Source organism: Puma concolor, chromosome D4 (assembly GCF_028749965.1).
Source record: "Puma concolor isolate L17-30 chromosome D4, mPumCon1.1.hap2, whole genome shotgun sequence".
Lineage (NCBI taxonomy): Eukaryota > Metazoa > Chordata > Mammalia > Carnivora > Felidae > Puma > Puma concolor.
In genome coordinates, this window is record NC_141679.1 from 25,701,597 (window position 1) to 25,718,005 (window position 16,409).

Below are 16,409 nucleotides of genomic sequence, written 5' to 3' on the forward strand. Positions count from 1 at the left end.
CACACATCTGGCACCAGGCTGCACCCCTATCAACCTTGTTCTAGTACCAGCAAATGTGGTTGTTCTCCTGGGTCCACTGGGGCCTTTGCATTTGGGGGAGTCACACAGCCTCTCCCAGGTGTCCTCCCAGCAGGGGAACCACCTCTCCCCTGTGGCCTGAAGAACCCTGGACTTCACTCTGCTCCTGGGGATTCACCCTTCTCACCAGAGCACTGCCAGGTATCGAGCTGTGGCATTTCAGACTCTGTGCTCCCCCTGTTTATACAGTCTTAATGAAATTTAAACCCTCTCCTTTCTCCCTTTTTATTTCAGTCCCTACGGCTGTTTCCACTTTTCCACTTTCTCTCCAGCTGCTTTTTGGGGGGAGGTGCTTTTCCCATATTCTCTCCCCCACCCCACCCTGTCTCAGTCCTCTCTCCATGTGCAAAAAGGGCTCCCTGCCCTTCAATCTTCTCCCTCCCCCAGTTCACCTCTCCACGCTGTGTACCTGCTGATTTCTGTGGCTCAGGTTGTGCAGATTGTTGTGTTAATCCTCAGATCACTTTTCTAGGTGTGCAGGATGGTTTAGTATTGGTCTGGCTGTATTTCATGGATGCGAGACACAAAAAAAGCTTCCATGCTGTTCTGCCATCTTTGCTCCTCCAATGTAGTAGTCTTTAGCCACACCCGGCCATTCAGATTTCAATGTGAATGAATTGAAACGAAATATTAAAACTAAAAATTCACTTCCTTGGGCACATAAATAACATATCAAAGGTTAGCAAGGCATATGTGGCAGTGGCTACTGTGTTGGACCCTTGCAGACATAGAACATTTTCATTGTCACAGAAAATTCTATTGAATAGCAGTACTTGACAGCAAGTTTGCTCCCTCAAGAATATTTGGTAATACCTGGAGATGTTTTTGGTTGTTAAAAGAGAGGGTTGGGTGCAGGGTGCTGCTGGAAATCCTACAGTGCTTAGGATCATCTTCCACAAAAGAAGAATTATTGGACCAAAATAACAGCAGTGCCAATGTTGAGAGACTAGGCTGTAAAGGTAGGATTCTGTTAGACTGTTGGTTGACATCAGGTAACCAGCACATTCTGAGATTATGGTGGGATTTAGCTTAGGGCATTGTCCCTAAGATCACAAGTGACAGATCTCCCTGGATCCTTTTATTCTGTTTGGGCTATATTGATTGGGTGGAGTTGCTGAAATATTTGAACCAATTTACATATCCTGAATACCATTACTTTCCCTAAGTAAAAGCTCACTTTAAACAACTCTTATGCTGATTACCAAGGCTAGTAATTTCAGCAATGAAAATCTATCTGTGACATTCATTATGCTGAACATAATGGCTCTCCTATGGCCAAGAAACCTTTGGACTGGGACCTTTCTGATAAAAAGTGGCTGACTACTTATCCCTGAACCTTGGCTCAACCTTGGCTACCTAAGTAAAAGTGCTCTTCAATGACTTCAGTTTGGTCTCCAATTCTTAACTCTCTTCTTGGATAAAACCAGCCAGAAGAACATAGCTTTTGCAAAACCTGCCACCTTAAATTATAATGATTTCTCAAAGTATGCAAACATGAGTATATCACACACCAAAACACTCAATGTAGGGATATCTGGTGGTCTCCATCTTTCTGCTACTTCTTTCTCTTCTTTGACCCCAAAGCCCAGGGAAAGTACCCAGCCAGGGTGATTCATTACCCTGTACAGCACTGCCTGCAATGGGTATCTTGTCTTATTTAACTGGACCAAGGCCAATTATGCATTCTGTCCACCTTCTCTGCAGCTCCTCCCATATCCTAGTGTCTTTAGACTGACTTCAGTACTACTGGCTCTCCCATAATGAGACTTGTGATACCCTTGATTTTAGGACTTTGTTTCCTTTGTCTATAAAATGAAAGGGGTCAGCCTGGTAATCCTTTATCGCCCTTTTAGTTCCAGCTTTCTGTAGCTCTCTACACTACTGACTTCATAGAAACCTTCCATTTACACTAAAATCAGAGAAGTTCAGGTGATTTTGCTGTCTCCTTAAAGCTCCTTACAATGGGTTTTAATACAACTGAAGTAATTAAAGATGAAGTCTTGATGTTCAAAAGTTTTCAGACAAAAAATTATAAGGGAGAAGAAAGCAAGTAGCAAAATGACAGTGAATATAGGTGAAGGATATATAGGTATGCATTGTCAGATTCTTGCAACATGTATGAGGAATGACTTTTTTTTAAGTAAAAAATTAAAATAAAAACAATATTAAGTGAGTTTCTAACTCTCAGTGTGGCTGTCCAAAGGGATTTTTTTGCTCCCTACTAAAGTGAAATTCAGAAATGTCTCAACTATCTTAAGAAGCATATTGTGTCTTTACAGGAGCTGTTGACACAGGTGAATGAAAAGACCAGGCAAAATGCCCCACACTGGAGAATGCTATGGTCCAATCCTTAGATTTTTCTTTTTAACAAAAAAAGAATACAACACTTATCTTCTTCCCCTCAAACTTGAAGATATGGACATAAGACTTTTAAAACATCTTGAATTACAGCTTTGAACATGATGAAAACACATGAGGGTTTTACTGTTGACCCTTGAACAATGTGAGTTGGAACTGCATGGGCCCACTTATATTTGAATTTTGTTTCAATAAATACAGTACAGAACTGTACTGCAAATGTGTTTTCTCTTCCTTATGATTTAATTTTTTTTTTTTTTTCCTTTTCAACTTTTTTTTTAATTTATTTTTGGGACAGAGAGAGACAGAGCATGAACGGGGGAGGGGCAGAGAGAGAGGGAGACACAGAATCGGAAACAGGCTCCAGGCTCCGAGCCATCAGCCCAGAGCCTGACGCGGGGCTCGAACTCACGGACTGCGAGATCGTGACCTGGCTGAAGTCGGATGCTTAACCGACTGCGCCACCCAGGCGCCCCTAATTTAATTTTTTAAATAACTATTTATATTCTAGTTAGTTAACATACAGTATAATATTAGTTTAAGGTGTACAATTTAGTGATTCAACAGTTACATACAACACCCAGTGCTTAATCCCCATCGTATATTTAACTCATCCTCCCATCTACCTCCCCTCTGGTAACCATCAGTTTGTTCTCTATAGTTAAGCGTCTGTTTCTTGGTTTGTCTCCCTTTTTTCCCCGTGATTGTTTTGTTTCTTAAATTCCACATATGAGTGAAATAATATAGTATTTGTCTTCCTCTGACTGACTTATTTTACTTAGCATAATACTATCTAGCTCCATCCATGTCATTACAAATGGCAAGATCTCATTCTTTTCTATGGCTGAGTAATATTCTATTGTATATATATACCACATCTTTATCCATTCATCAGTTGATGGACATTTGGGCTCTTTCCATAATCTGGCTATTGTTTATAATGCTGCTACTATAAACATTAGGGTGCATGTATCCCTTTGAATTAGTATTTTTGTATTCTTTGGGGAAATATCCAGTAGTGCAATTGCTGGATCATAAGGCAGTTCTATTTTTAACTTTTTGAGGAAACTCCATACTTTTTTCCAGAGTAACTTCACCAGTTTACATTTCCACAGTGTAAGAGGGTTCCCCTTTCTTACCTTTCTTCCTCACCATCACCTGCTGTTTCTTGTGTTGATGATTTTATTTATTTATTTATTTATTTATTTATATTTATTTATTTATTTATTTATTTATTATCAAGCAAATAACCCTGTTTTATACAGTGAAGTGGAAGAGCCAAGGCTCAAATCCAAAATTTCTTTTTTTTAAAAAATGAAATTTATTGTCAAATTGGTTTCCATACAACACCCAGTGCTCAATCCCAACAAGTACCCTCCTCAATGCCTATCACCCACTCACTCTCCTCAGTTTATTCTCAGTTTTTAAGAGTCTCTTATGGTTTGCCTCCTTCCCTCTCTGTAACTTTTTTTTTCCCCCCTTCCCCTCCCCCATGGTCTTCTGTTAAGTTTCTCAGGATCCACATAAGAGTGAAAACATATGGTACCTGTCTTTCTCTGTATGACTTATTTCACTTAGCATAATACGCTCCAGTTCTATCCACGTTGCTACAAAAGGCCATATTTCATTCTTTCTCATTGCCAAATAGTATTCCATTGTGTATATAAACCACAATTTCTTTATCCATTCATCAGTTGATGGACGTTTAGGCTCTTTCCATAATTTGGCCATTGTTGAAAGTGATACTGTAAACATTGGGGTACAAGTGCCCCTATGCATCAGCACTCCTGTATCCCTTGGGTAAATTCCTAGCAGTGCTATTGATGGGTCATAGGGTAGATCTATTTTTAATTTTTTGAGGAACCTCCACACCATTTTGCAGAGTGGCTGCACCAGTTTGCATTCCCACCAACAGTGCAAGAGGGTTCCCATTTCTCCACATCCTCGCCAGCATCTATAGTCTCCTGATTTGTTCATTTTAGTCACTCTGACTGGCCTGATGTGGTATTTCAGTGTGGTTTTGATTTGTATTTCCCTGATGAGGAGTGACGTTGAGCATCTTTTTACATGCCTGTTGGCCATCTGGATGTCTTCTTTACAGAAGTGTCTATTCACGTCTTCTGCCCATTTCTTCACTGGATTATTTGTTTTTTGGGTGTGGAGTTTGGTGAGTTCTTTATAGATTTTGGATACTAGCCCTTTGTCTGATATGTCATTTGCAAATATCTTTTCCCATTCCATCAGCTGCCTTTTAGTTTTGTTGATTGTTTCCTTTGCAGTGCAGAAGCTTTTTATCTTCATGAAATCCCTGTAGTTCATTTTTGCTTTTACTTCCCTTGCCTTTGGAGATGTGTCAAGTAAGAAATTGCTATGGCTGAGGTCAGAGAGGTTTTTTCCTGCTTTCTCCTCTAGGGTTTTGATGTTTTCCTATATCACATTCAGGTCCTTCATCCATTTTGAGTTTATTTTTGTGAATGGTGTAAGAAAGTGGTCTAGTTTCATTCTTCTGCATATTGCTGTCCTGTTCTCCCAGCACCATTTGTTAAAGAGACTGTCTTTTTTCCATTGGATAGTCTTTCCTGCTTTATCAAAGATTAATTGGCCATTCTTTTGTGGGTCCATTTCTGGAGTCTCTATTCCATTCCATTGTTCTATTGTATTGCTGATTTTAGCCATTCTGACAAGTGTGAGGTGATATCTCATTATAGTTTTTCTTAATGTTTATTTTATTTTAAGAGAGAGCGTGGCAGGGGGAGAGGGGCAGAGGGAGAGAGAGAGAAAATCCCAATCAGGCTCCACACTCAGCATGGAGCCCAATGCAGTGTTCAGTCCCACCACTGTGAGATCATGACCTGAGTGAAACCAAGGGTTGGATGCTTAACTAACTGAGCCACCCAGGTGCCCCTCTCATTGTAATTTTGATTTGTATTTCCCTGATTATGAGTGATGTTGACCATCTTTCCATGTGTGCGTTGGCTATCTGTATGTCTTATTTGGAAAAAGGTCTATTCATGTCTCCTATTGTTTAATTTGATTATTTGTTTTTTGGGTGTTGAGTTTTATAAGTTCTTTATATATTTTGGGTACTAACCCTTTATCTGATATGTCATTTGCAAATATATTCTCCCATTTTGTATGTTGCCTTTTAGTTTTGTTGATTGTTTCCTTTGCTGTATGGAAACTTTTTATTTTGACGGCATCCCCTTGCCTCAGGAAACATATCTAGTAAGAAGATGCTATGGTTGATGTCAGAGAGATTACTGCTTGTGTTCTCCTCTAGAATTTTAATGGTTTCCAATCTCACATTTAGGTCTTTAATCCATCTTGAATTTATTTTTGTGTTTGGTGTAAGGAAGTGGTCCAGTTTTGTTCTTTTGCACGTAGCTGACCAGTTTTCCCAACACCATTTTTTGAAGAGACTTTTTCCCATTGAATATTCTTTCCTGCTTTGTCAAAGATTAGTTGACCGTGTAGTTGTGGGTTCATTTCTTGGTTTTCTATTCTGTCCCATTGATCTATGGGTCTACTTTTGTGCCAGTAACATACTCTCTTGATCACTATGGCTTTGTACTATATCTTGAAGTCTGGAATTGTGATGTATACAGCTTAGCTTTTTTTTCAAGGTTGCCTTGGCTATTCAGGGTCTTTTGTGATTCCATACAACTTTTAGGATTGTTTATTCTAGTTGTGTGAAAAATGATGTTGGTATTTTGATAGGGATTGCATTAAATGTATAGATTGCTTTGGCTAATATAGACATTTTAATGATATTTGTTCTGCCAATCCACGAATATGGAATGTTTTTCCATTTCTTTGTGTCCCCTTCAATTTCTTTCATCAGAGTTTTATAGTTTTCAGAGTACAAATCTTTTACCTCTTTGGTTAGGTTTATTCCTAGGTATCTTACTGTTTTTGATGCAGTTGTAAATGGGATTGATTCCTTAATTTCTCTTTCTGCTGCTTTATTATTGGTGTATAGAAATACAACAGATTTCTGTACATTGATTTTATATCTTATGATTTTACCAATGTCATGTATCAGTTCTAGCGTTTTTTTTGGTGGAGTTTTTTGGATTTTGTATATATAGTATCATGCCACTGTTTAGTGAAAGTTTTACTTCTTCCTTGCCAATTTGGATGCTTTTTATTTCTCTTTGTTGTCTGATTGCTGTGGCTAGGACTTCCGACACTATGTTTAATAACAGTGGTAAGAATGGATATCCCTGTCTTATTCTCGAACTTAGAAGAAAAGCTGTTTTTCCCCATTGAGGATGATATTAGCTGTGGGTTTTTCATATATGGTCTTTATTAAGTTGAAGTATGTTACCTCTATCCCTACTTTGTTGAAAGTTTTTATCATGAATGGATGTTGTATTTTGTCAGATGATTTTCTGCATCTATTGAACGTATCATATGGCTCTTATCCTTTCTTTTATCAATGTGGTATATCACGTTGATTTGAGAATATCCAATCACCTTGCAACCCAGGAAAATCTCGCTTGATTGTGATGAATGATTCTCTTAATGTACTGTTGGATTCAGTTTGCTAGTATTTTTTTTTTAATTTTTTTTTAACGTTTATTTATTTGTGAGACAGGGAGAGACAGAGCATGAACGGGGGAGGGTCAGAGAGGGAGGGAGACACAGAATCTGAAACAGGCTCCAGGCTCTGAGCTGTCAGCACAGAGCCCGACGCGGGGCTCGAACTCACAGAGTGCGAGATCGTGACCTGAGCCGAAGTCGGCCGCTTAACCGACTGAGCCACCCAGGCGCCCCATCAGTTTGCTAGTATTTTATTGAGAATTTTTGCATCCATGTTCATCAGGGATATAGGCCTGTAATAATAATAATAATAATTTCTTCTTCTTCTTCTTCTTCTTCTTCTTCTTCTTCTTTTTTTAGTGGAGTCTCTATCTGTTTTTGGTATCAGGGTAATGGTGACCTCATAGAATGAATTTGGAAGTTTTCCTTCCTTTTCTACTTTTTGGAATAGTTCCAGAAGAATAAGTACTAACTCTTCTTTAAATGTTTGGTAAAATTCACCTGTGAAGCCATCTGGCCTTTGACTTTTGTTCACTGAGAGATTTTTATTACTGATTCAATTTCTTTGCTAGTTATTGGTCTGCTTAAGTTTTCTGTTTCTTCCCGTTTCAGTTTTTTTTTAATATTTATTTATTTTTGAGAGAGAGAGAGAGAGAGAGAGAGAGCAAGCGGGGGAGGGGCAGAGAGAGAGGGAGACACAGAATCCGAAGCAGGCTCCAAGCTCTGAGCTGTCAGCACAGAGTCCAGCGGGGGGGGGTTGGGGTCGAACCCACGAGCGGTGAGATCATGACTTGAGCTGAAATCTGACACTTAACTGACTGAGCCACAAGGAGCCGCTTCCTGTTTCAGTTTTGGTACTTTATATGTTTCTGTTTTGGTACTTTATATGTTTCTAGGAATTTATTCATTTCTTCCAGGTTGTCCAATTTGTTGGCATGTAGATTTTCATAATATTCTCTTATAATTGTTTGTATTTCTGTTGTGTTGGTTGTTATTTCTCCTCTCTCATTTGTGATTTTACTTATTTGCATCCTTTCTCTTTTCTTTTTGATAAGTCTGACTAGGGGTTTATAAATTTTATTGATTTTTTCAAATAACTTTCTCCTGATTTCATTGATCTGTTCTATTGTTTTTTAGTTTCCATATCATTTATTTCTGCTCTAATCTTTATTATTTACTTCCTTCTTCTGGCTTCAGACTTCATTTGTTGTCCTTTTGTTAGCTTCTTCAGGTGTAAAGTTAGGTTGTTTGAGATTTTTCTTGCTTCTTGAGGTAAGCCTGTATTGTATATACTTCCCTTTAGGACCACTTCTGTTGCATCCCAAAGGTTTTTGACTCTTGTGTTTTTTTCACTTGTTTTGTTTTCATTTTTTTCCATTTATTTTTAATTTTTTTCTTTGATTTCCTGGTTAACCCATTCATTGTTTAGTAGCATGTTGTTCAACCTCCATGTTTTGTGGTCTTTCCAAATTTTTTCTTATGGTCGACTTCAAGTTTTCATAGCATTGTGGCTAGGAAATATGCATGGTATGATCTCAGTCTTTTTGTACTTCTTGAGGCCTGATTTGTGACCTAGTTCTTCTTTATGATATTCTTAATAGTTCTTCTTTATGATTTTCTAAATAGATTTTCTTTGTGATTTACTTTATTATAGGAATACATTATATAATACATATAATGTACAAAATATATATGTTCAGCTATTTATGTTATGGGTAAGGCTTCTGGTCAACAGTAGGCTATTAGTAGTTGTTTCTGGGCACTTGGAAGTTATACTTGGATTTTCAACTGCACAGGGGCGTCAGTGCTTCAACCCTCTGCACCACTCAAGGGTCAACTGTAATTTGGCTCTTATTTAGAAACAAACAAACAAACAAACAAACAAACAAACAAACAGCAATAGTTTTATTAGTATATATGACATTTATTCATCCCGCAATATTTATTGAGAACCAACTATATGCTATGCACTGTTCTGGGGGTAAACCAAGGAATAACAAAAATTCTTGTCTTTGTGTTCTTACACTCTAGGAGGTGCAGATAGAAGAGAAAGAACAAATATAACAAAATATGTTCATTATATTATGCTAGACAGTGATCAGTGGTATGGAAAAAAAAGGAAAGCTTAAGTAGAGTAGAGGGCATTGGAATACTAGGGGGCAAGAGGGCTGGCTTCAGTCTTCAGAGGGTGGCCTCACTGCGAATGGTGTGAGGAGGTGTCTGGCAGAAGAGTGGTCAAGGTACTGACTCTACGGCAGGAGTGTGAAATTTTGTCAGGAGATCTGCAGATTGGCCAAGGTGGTGGATCTGTGCAGAAGAGGGTTGAAGGTGAGGTGAGAAGGTGAAGGGGGACTGAGGAGGGTCCTGTAGGGTGTGATATGATTTGATTTACTTTTTAAAAGAAATCAGTGTGGCTGCTGTGGAGAGTAGACTAACTGAACCCATCCTCTCTGGGTTGATGTGCTTCTAGGGCCACCTTCTGCTTTTGATTAGGTTCAGCAAATCTAATGAGTTCTAAATACTGGCCCTGTCTGGCCTGGTTATAGGTGATGTCAGATCTTTATTCTTCCATGGTAGCTGCCATTTATCTTTATTTTTGCTCCTGTCACCCTCAGCTCTAAACTTGGCCTTTCTGGTAATTTCCAGTTAAGGCTTGTTGTTTTCAGAAAACTTTCACTCAATTAGTTACAGTACATCTGTTTCTTATTAAAAATGGATTTCATGCATCTTTAAATCTTTGAAAATATGACTTTCCCCTATGTTCTCTTCCACCCCTGTAAGTCCGATAAATGCCTTAGAAAAACTGCATTCTGACGGCATAATTGAGGCATACTTTTATTGTGTTTTCTTAACCTCTGCCACTCAAAGAGGAAGCAAAGTAGAATTGATGTGGCTGGAAGAACGAAGTGGCAGTGATTTATTTATTATGTCAAGATGGAGGAGGATATTAGTATTTAGTGGAATAAAAAGGAAAGACAGTAAATAGTCTTCTAATGAGAACCTGGTTAGCATCATGCACGTGGGAAGGTAGGGTAGTGGCTGGTAGTGCGCTGGAGTTGCTTCTAATTCAAATACAAGGGATAAAGTGTCAAGAGGAATAATTATGTAGGAAAAAGAAAGCTTTCTCTTACTTAGCACAGGCTGGTTGCCGAACTCTTGGGCTGGATCCAGGAGCTAATGCCCTGTGTATGGAATCATGGCTAAATTCCTAACTACATTCTTCTTTGTCCTCTACTCCCTTTGCAGACTGACCTTGGGAAGTAGGGCATGCTTCAAGCCTCTTGGAATCCCCCTAACTAGCCTCTGTACCCTCTCCAAGTTGTTGCCTTTTCCTGAGTCCTAAGTCTCTAATTTTGTGAAAGTTATCCATCCTGGAATGCCCAAGAAGTAATGAATGCCATTCATTACTTCACTATATTCCCATAGCACTTTGTAATGATGAGAACGCTTCCCCTATCAGGTGCCCACAAGTGCACCACGCACGGAAGCATACTCTCTACAAGTATGTTTCATTTGTTCCTCTTATTGACAAGAGAAGTATAAGTTTTATTCCATTTTTCAGATAAGAAGAGGGACACCCCGAAAGACTAAGTCACATGCTAATGTTTATACAGAAAGACTCTTCGCCTTCAAGCTTCTCATCCCTGAGTGAATGGTTCTCCTCATATTATAACTTGTACTATTGTTACTTGTTTACCTGGTGGGTTATAGCCTCCTTGAGGAATAAGACAATGTCGTGTTTGTCTTTATCTTCTCCATAGTTCCTGACATGGCACCTTATACGTAGTAGGGGGTGTGCTGTGTTATGGGGTCCATGATATTCAGAATGCCTAACATTCACACTTTGAATTCTAAAGGTTATTCACATCCTTTGACAGTGAAGAAGGATATTTTATATATAATTGGGAGAAAACTTCACTGAAAGCAGAATTTGCCAAGACATCAGAAAAGAACATTCAGGTTGTTTCTGAGGCTAAGTTACATGGCAAGGGAAGAACAAAATGCCCCGGTAGGGAGAGGTATCTCAGGAAAGGTTCTATTACAACTGATTCAAAGCAGAATTCTGTTCTTGATGAAGTCCTATTCTCAGGGCTGAGATCAAAATCTCCATTTATGGATAAAAATGCTGCTAATACTGGGAATCAGCAGCAAATTGGCTACCTGGAGAGGATATGCTTTGTCAATCCAGTATCAGGCTGTACTGGGAACTATTGAAATCCAACCTGGGAAGGGCTCTTTGATCATTACAGACTGGACCTGGAGAAGGTTGGGCCATATCTAGATGCCCTTTGCACTGCACTTTTACAAGTTGTTGTAATTAGCGGTCTTAGTAGTTCCATGTTGATGAGCTAATGAGGAAATAAGGTTGGCAAGCTTTCTTTGCTTTGTGGTCCAAGGACACAAGTTGTCCTTGACAGCAGATGAGGTCCAGCAGATGAGAAAACATGAATTCATCAGACCTGGATACATACAGGAATTTGTTGCAGGAAAAGGTGGCACGTCAAATTAGCAGGGAAAATATGACTTATTTAGTGCATGGTATGACCGTTTAGGAAAAGAAATAGTGAGAGTCTAATTTCACTTTTTATGCCTGTTAAAAAGAAACAACAAGCCTGAAATGGAGTCACTTTTGCTAAGCCACAGAAAGACTTCATACCTAACCTGATTATAGTTTCAGCCTCTACAGGAGTGGAATTTTAAACCAATCAGTCAGGAACTTTCTGATATTAGGGAGGAAAATTTTTCTTCTACTGTGTTTTTGGCTGGTCTAAGATTTAAACTAACATGAAACAGGTTAACAGGAGAAAATCAATTTAATTATGTACGAATAGTGGTTCTATAAGAATATGAGGCCCACAGGCAGTCAGTCAATTAAGGCCTAGAAATCATCCAGAGCTAAGGAGAAGAGGGGAGGGGTCTGGGACTTCAAAGGGAAGGAATGTAATTCAAAGGAATTTGAAAGAATAAAAGCTTGGTAAACAAATGCCTGTTGGGCCTTTCAGAAACATTGGAATTTAGGAATTTGAATAAACAGACTTTGCTAAGATCCTCCCTATCTACCACACCTAGTTCATATTATACTATAGTTATCTATGGTGATAGCCCCTTGTCTACATTCTTTTATGCAGTTTGGGAGAATACCTAGGGTTTTCCCTGAGCTTTCTGTTTCTTAAAAATAATCAGCCTATCTTGCCATTTGCATCAACATGGATGGAACTGGAGTTTATTATGCTAAGTGAAATAAGTCAGTCAGAGAAAGACAGATATCATGTTTTCACTCATATGTGGAACTTGAGAAACTTAACAGAAGACCATGGGGGAAGGGAAGGGGAAAAAATAGTTACAGAGAGGGAGGGAGGCAAACCATAAGAGACTCTTAAATACAGAGAACAAACTGAGGGTTGATGGGGGGCGTGGGGGAGAGGGGAAAGTGGGTGATGGGCATTGAGGAGGGCACTTGTTGGGATGAGCACTGGGTGTTGCATGTAAGCGATGAATTACGGGAATCTACTCCCGAAACCAAGAACACAATGTATACGCTGTATGTTAGCCAACTTAAAAAAAAGAAAAAAAAAATCAGCCTAAAATAATTCACATTCCAGAGACATATTTTATGTTGGCAAATGTTGCTCGCCTGTACTGATCAGCACTAGTGAGATAATCTGTCTGATGGGGCCCTCTCACTTCTCTTAATGGAAGGTAGCGTTATCTGAAATAATCCGCTCTTAGCTTCCTTGATCCATCTTGCGTATAAAATCCTTCCATTTTGTATAACTCCTTGGAGCTCCTTTTTTACTTGCTAGGTGGGATGCTGTCTGACTCATGAATCATCAAATAAAATCAATTAGATCTTTAAATCTACCTGGTTGAATTGTTTTAAAAATTCTTTTAAATGTTTATTTTTGAAAGAGAGAGAGAGAGACAGAGCACGAGTGGGGGAGGAGCAGAGAGAGAGGGAGACACAGAATCTGAAACAGGCTCCAGGCTCTGAGCTGTCAGCACAGAGTCCAACGCGGGGCTCGACTCACAAACTGTGAGATCATGACCTGAGCCAAAGCCGGACGCTCAACCGACTGAGCCACCCAGGTGCCCCTTGTTTTGTTTTTTAATACACCACAAGAAATTGCAGTGATAAAAAATATTAATGTTAAAAATGAATCCATAAAAGTGTCAGAAGAAAATATGGGAATTAAAAGTTTGAACAGGGAAAGGCCTTTGTAAGCATGAAGAAAACCACAAACAAACCCAGAAAGAGTCTGATGAGTTTGCAATATTAAAAGGTAAAAGTTTTCTGTGGAAAAATATCAACAAAATCAAGAGATAAAAGACAAGCTGAGGAAAATGCATTTGCAGATGAAAAAGCTATTGAAAAAAAATAAAAGGAGTTCTTACAAATAAATGAGAAAGAGCTCAACAACTAAATAGGAAAACAAAATGGATGTAGAATGAGACAGTCTAATACATTATAATGGAACAGTTACTCCAGGATACAGAAGGCTGCATGTACCATGGTACCATATGTACATATGTGCATTTATAATTGTATATGCACAGCATGTCTCTGGAAGTGGTGTCCTCTGGGGATTGGGGCGCAGGGGGAGAGGGAGATATGCTTTCTCTAAATCATTTAAGTCTTGCTAACTTCATTTGGAGATCATGAAATATTTTATACTTCCAAAAGAATAAATAAAATACCATGTGTGTTATGAGATGTAATATAAAATAAACACCTATAAGCCAATCCCTTGGCATGGAATACTCAGCATTCTCTATGGACTTCTTTCTATCCCATTACTCTGCCTCCCATCCCACCTCCTCCCTTGAGGTGCCCCTTATCCTAAATTTGTTAGAAGGTCATCCCCTTGCCTTCCTTTATAGATTTGCCATATAGGTATGTATCCTTAGATGACATGTTGTTGGTATTGCTTATTTATGAATTTTAGAAAAATGGTATAATACTTTGTATATTCTTCTGCAACTTGTTAATTTTCCTTTTTTCCCCCTGAAATGTAGCAGAATATGCCACCCCAAAATATGCCTTTTTTGGCATAAGGATTATTTTGAGAAATAGACACAGGAGAAGCTCTGAAAACAGAGTAGAAGTTATCCTTCTGTAAAAGATGTTTATAATTATAAAACAAATCTCCATTTGTGAAGGTGTCTCCTTTTCTATACCTGGCAGAGAAGAAAGTCTCTATATTTCCAGGAACTATTATCAGTGGAGGAGGCTCAGACTTAAATCTGCACAGCAAACTTTACCCTCATTTCTATGCTTTTCCTGGTAACCATCAGGAAACTGGCCTCCCTCTCTGAGGATCTTTCTTTTGTCTTTAGCTGAAGATGGCATTTAAAGTGCTGGCTTGGGCCATCTCTGGGAGAGTTGCAGGTTCCCTGGGTATCTCCCCTGTAGCTGGAAGTTCTATATATTAATAAACTTCCATTCATTTTTTTCCTTTGTAACATGGGGGTCTCAGTTAAGAATTCAGAAGGGTAGAGACAAAATTACTTTCCCTCCTTACATCCCTCCACATTATTTTTTTTCTTTCTTTCTTTTTAAGGCTTTATTTTTAAGTAATCTCTATACTCAACGTGGGGCTCAAACGTACAACCCTGAGGTCAAGAGTCACATGCTCTACCAACTGAACCAGCTAGGCACGCCCCTCCACATTATTTTCTTTTCTTTTTTTTTTTTTTTTAAATTTTTTTTTTCAATGTTTTATTTTTATTTTTGGGACAGAGAGAGACAGAGCATGAACGGGGGAGGGGCAGAGAGAGAGGGAGACACAGAATCGGAAACAGGCTCCAGGCTCTGAGCCATCAGCCCAGAGCCCGACGCGGGGCTCGAACTCACGGACCGCGAGATCGTGACCTGGCTGAAGTCGGACGCTCAACCGACTGCGCCACCCAGGCGCCCCTCCACATTATTTTCTAAGATTCATCTATGTTTGAAGCTTATAGCTATGGTTCACTTATTTTCATTGTTGTATAGTATTCCTTTGAATCAATATATCATCATTTATTTATTCAGTTTTTTGCTGATGGACGGTTTAGTTGTTCTGTTTCTTTATATCACAAACAATGTTGCAGAGAAAAATTCTTTTTTTTCCTTTTTTTTAAAAAATGTTATTTTTGAGAGACAGAGAGAGAGAGAGAGAGAGAGAGAGAGAGAGACAGAGACAGAGAACTAGCATGAACAGGGGAGGGGCAGAGAGAAATGGAGACACAGAATCTGAAGCAGGCTCCAGGCTCTGAGCTGTCAGCACAGATCCCAATGTGGGGTTTGAACCCACTAACCACGAGATCATGACCTGAGTTGAAGTTGGATGCTTAACCAACTGAGCCACCCAGGTGCCTCAGAGAACATTCTTGAATATGTTTTAGTGAAAGAATTCTGAGGGTGTATATATATATATATATATATATATATATATATATATATATATATATTTAGGAGAGAAATTGATATGAGTGTTTATTCTGTCAAGATAGTGCATCTTTTCATATGCTTGTTGGCAATTCTGAGAAATGCCTGATCATGTCTCTTGCCCATTTTCCTCTTTGGTTTTTGGTCATCTTATTAAATAGTAAGAATTCTATAGTTACATGTGGCAAGCCACCCAAATCCTATTGCACTATTGGAATTTTTTTGCATTGTGAGGGTATTAACTATTTAAAATATTAAAAATAGCTTACTAGAAGTCTTCAGTGTTGGTCTTCTTGAGAATTTCAGGAGAGGAAAAAATCTTTCTCGAGTCTCTTAGGGTACCTGGCTGGGACTAAAAATTAAATTGACTGAGATAAACAGGAGAAAGCCATACAAATTTTATTGAATTTTTACATGTTCATAACAGAATGAAGATGGCAAGACATGACTAGAGCAGGAAGCTTTTATACCTTTTAGACAAGGAAACAATATATTTGTGAGGCACTGATAAGACAAAGGGTTTTGGGCTAAAAGCAGTTCAACTAGGGCTAGGTAGTTTGTCTTTCCTTAACTAAGAAAAGAAGGGTTTGTTTAACAAGATTTGTTTGCAGATTCCTTTGGTACCAGCTCTGGGCTGATATATATCTCTGCCCAGTGAAAGGAGAACTTTTTTCTGGCCTTTAGGCAGAAATGAGGGAGCTTTTTCTGTGTTTACTAATTGTGTTCTTAATAGTCTTTAGTTAAAAATAATTTTTATGTCCAAGAGGCATATTTTGGGGTGACATATTCTGGTTTTCTTCAGAATCATCTGGAAAGTTAAAAATGCACACAGTTAATTCTTGAGCAATGCAGGGTTTAGGGGCACCAACCCCCTGAATAATTGACAACTTGAGTTTAACTTTCCAGAAACTTAATTACTAATAGCCTACTGTGACTGGATGTCTTACTAATAACATAAACAGATGATTAACACATATTTTGTATGTTATCTGTATTATATACTATA

At 38.6% G+C, this 16,409-nt stretch overlaps 1 long non-coding RNA gene across 1 annotated transcript in view; it reads left to right on the top strand.

The window, feature by feature from the left end:
* LOC147574770 (uncharacterized) overlaps positions 1-16,409 on the top strand; it is a 112,037-nt gene that overhangs the window by 27,715 nt on the left and 67,913 nt on the right. The window lies entirely within an intron of this gene.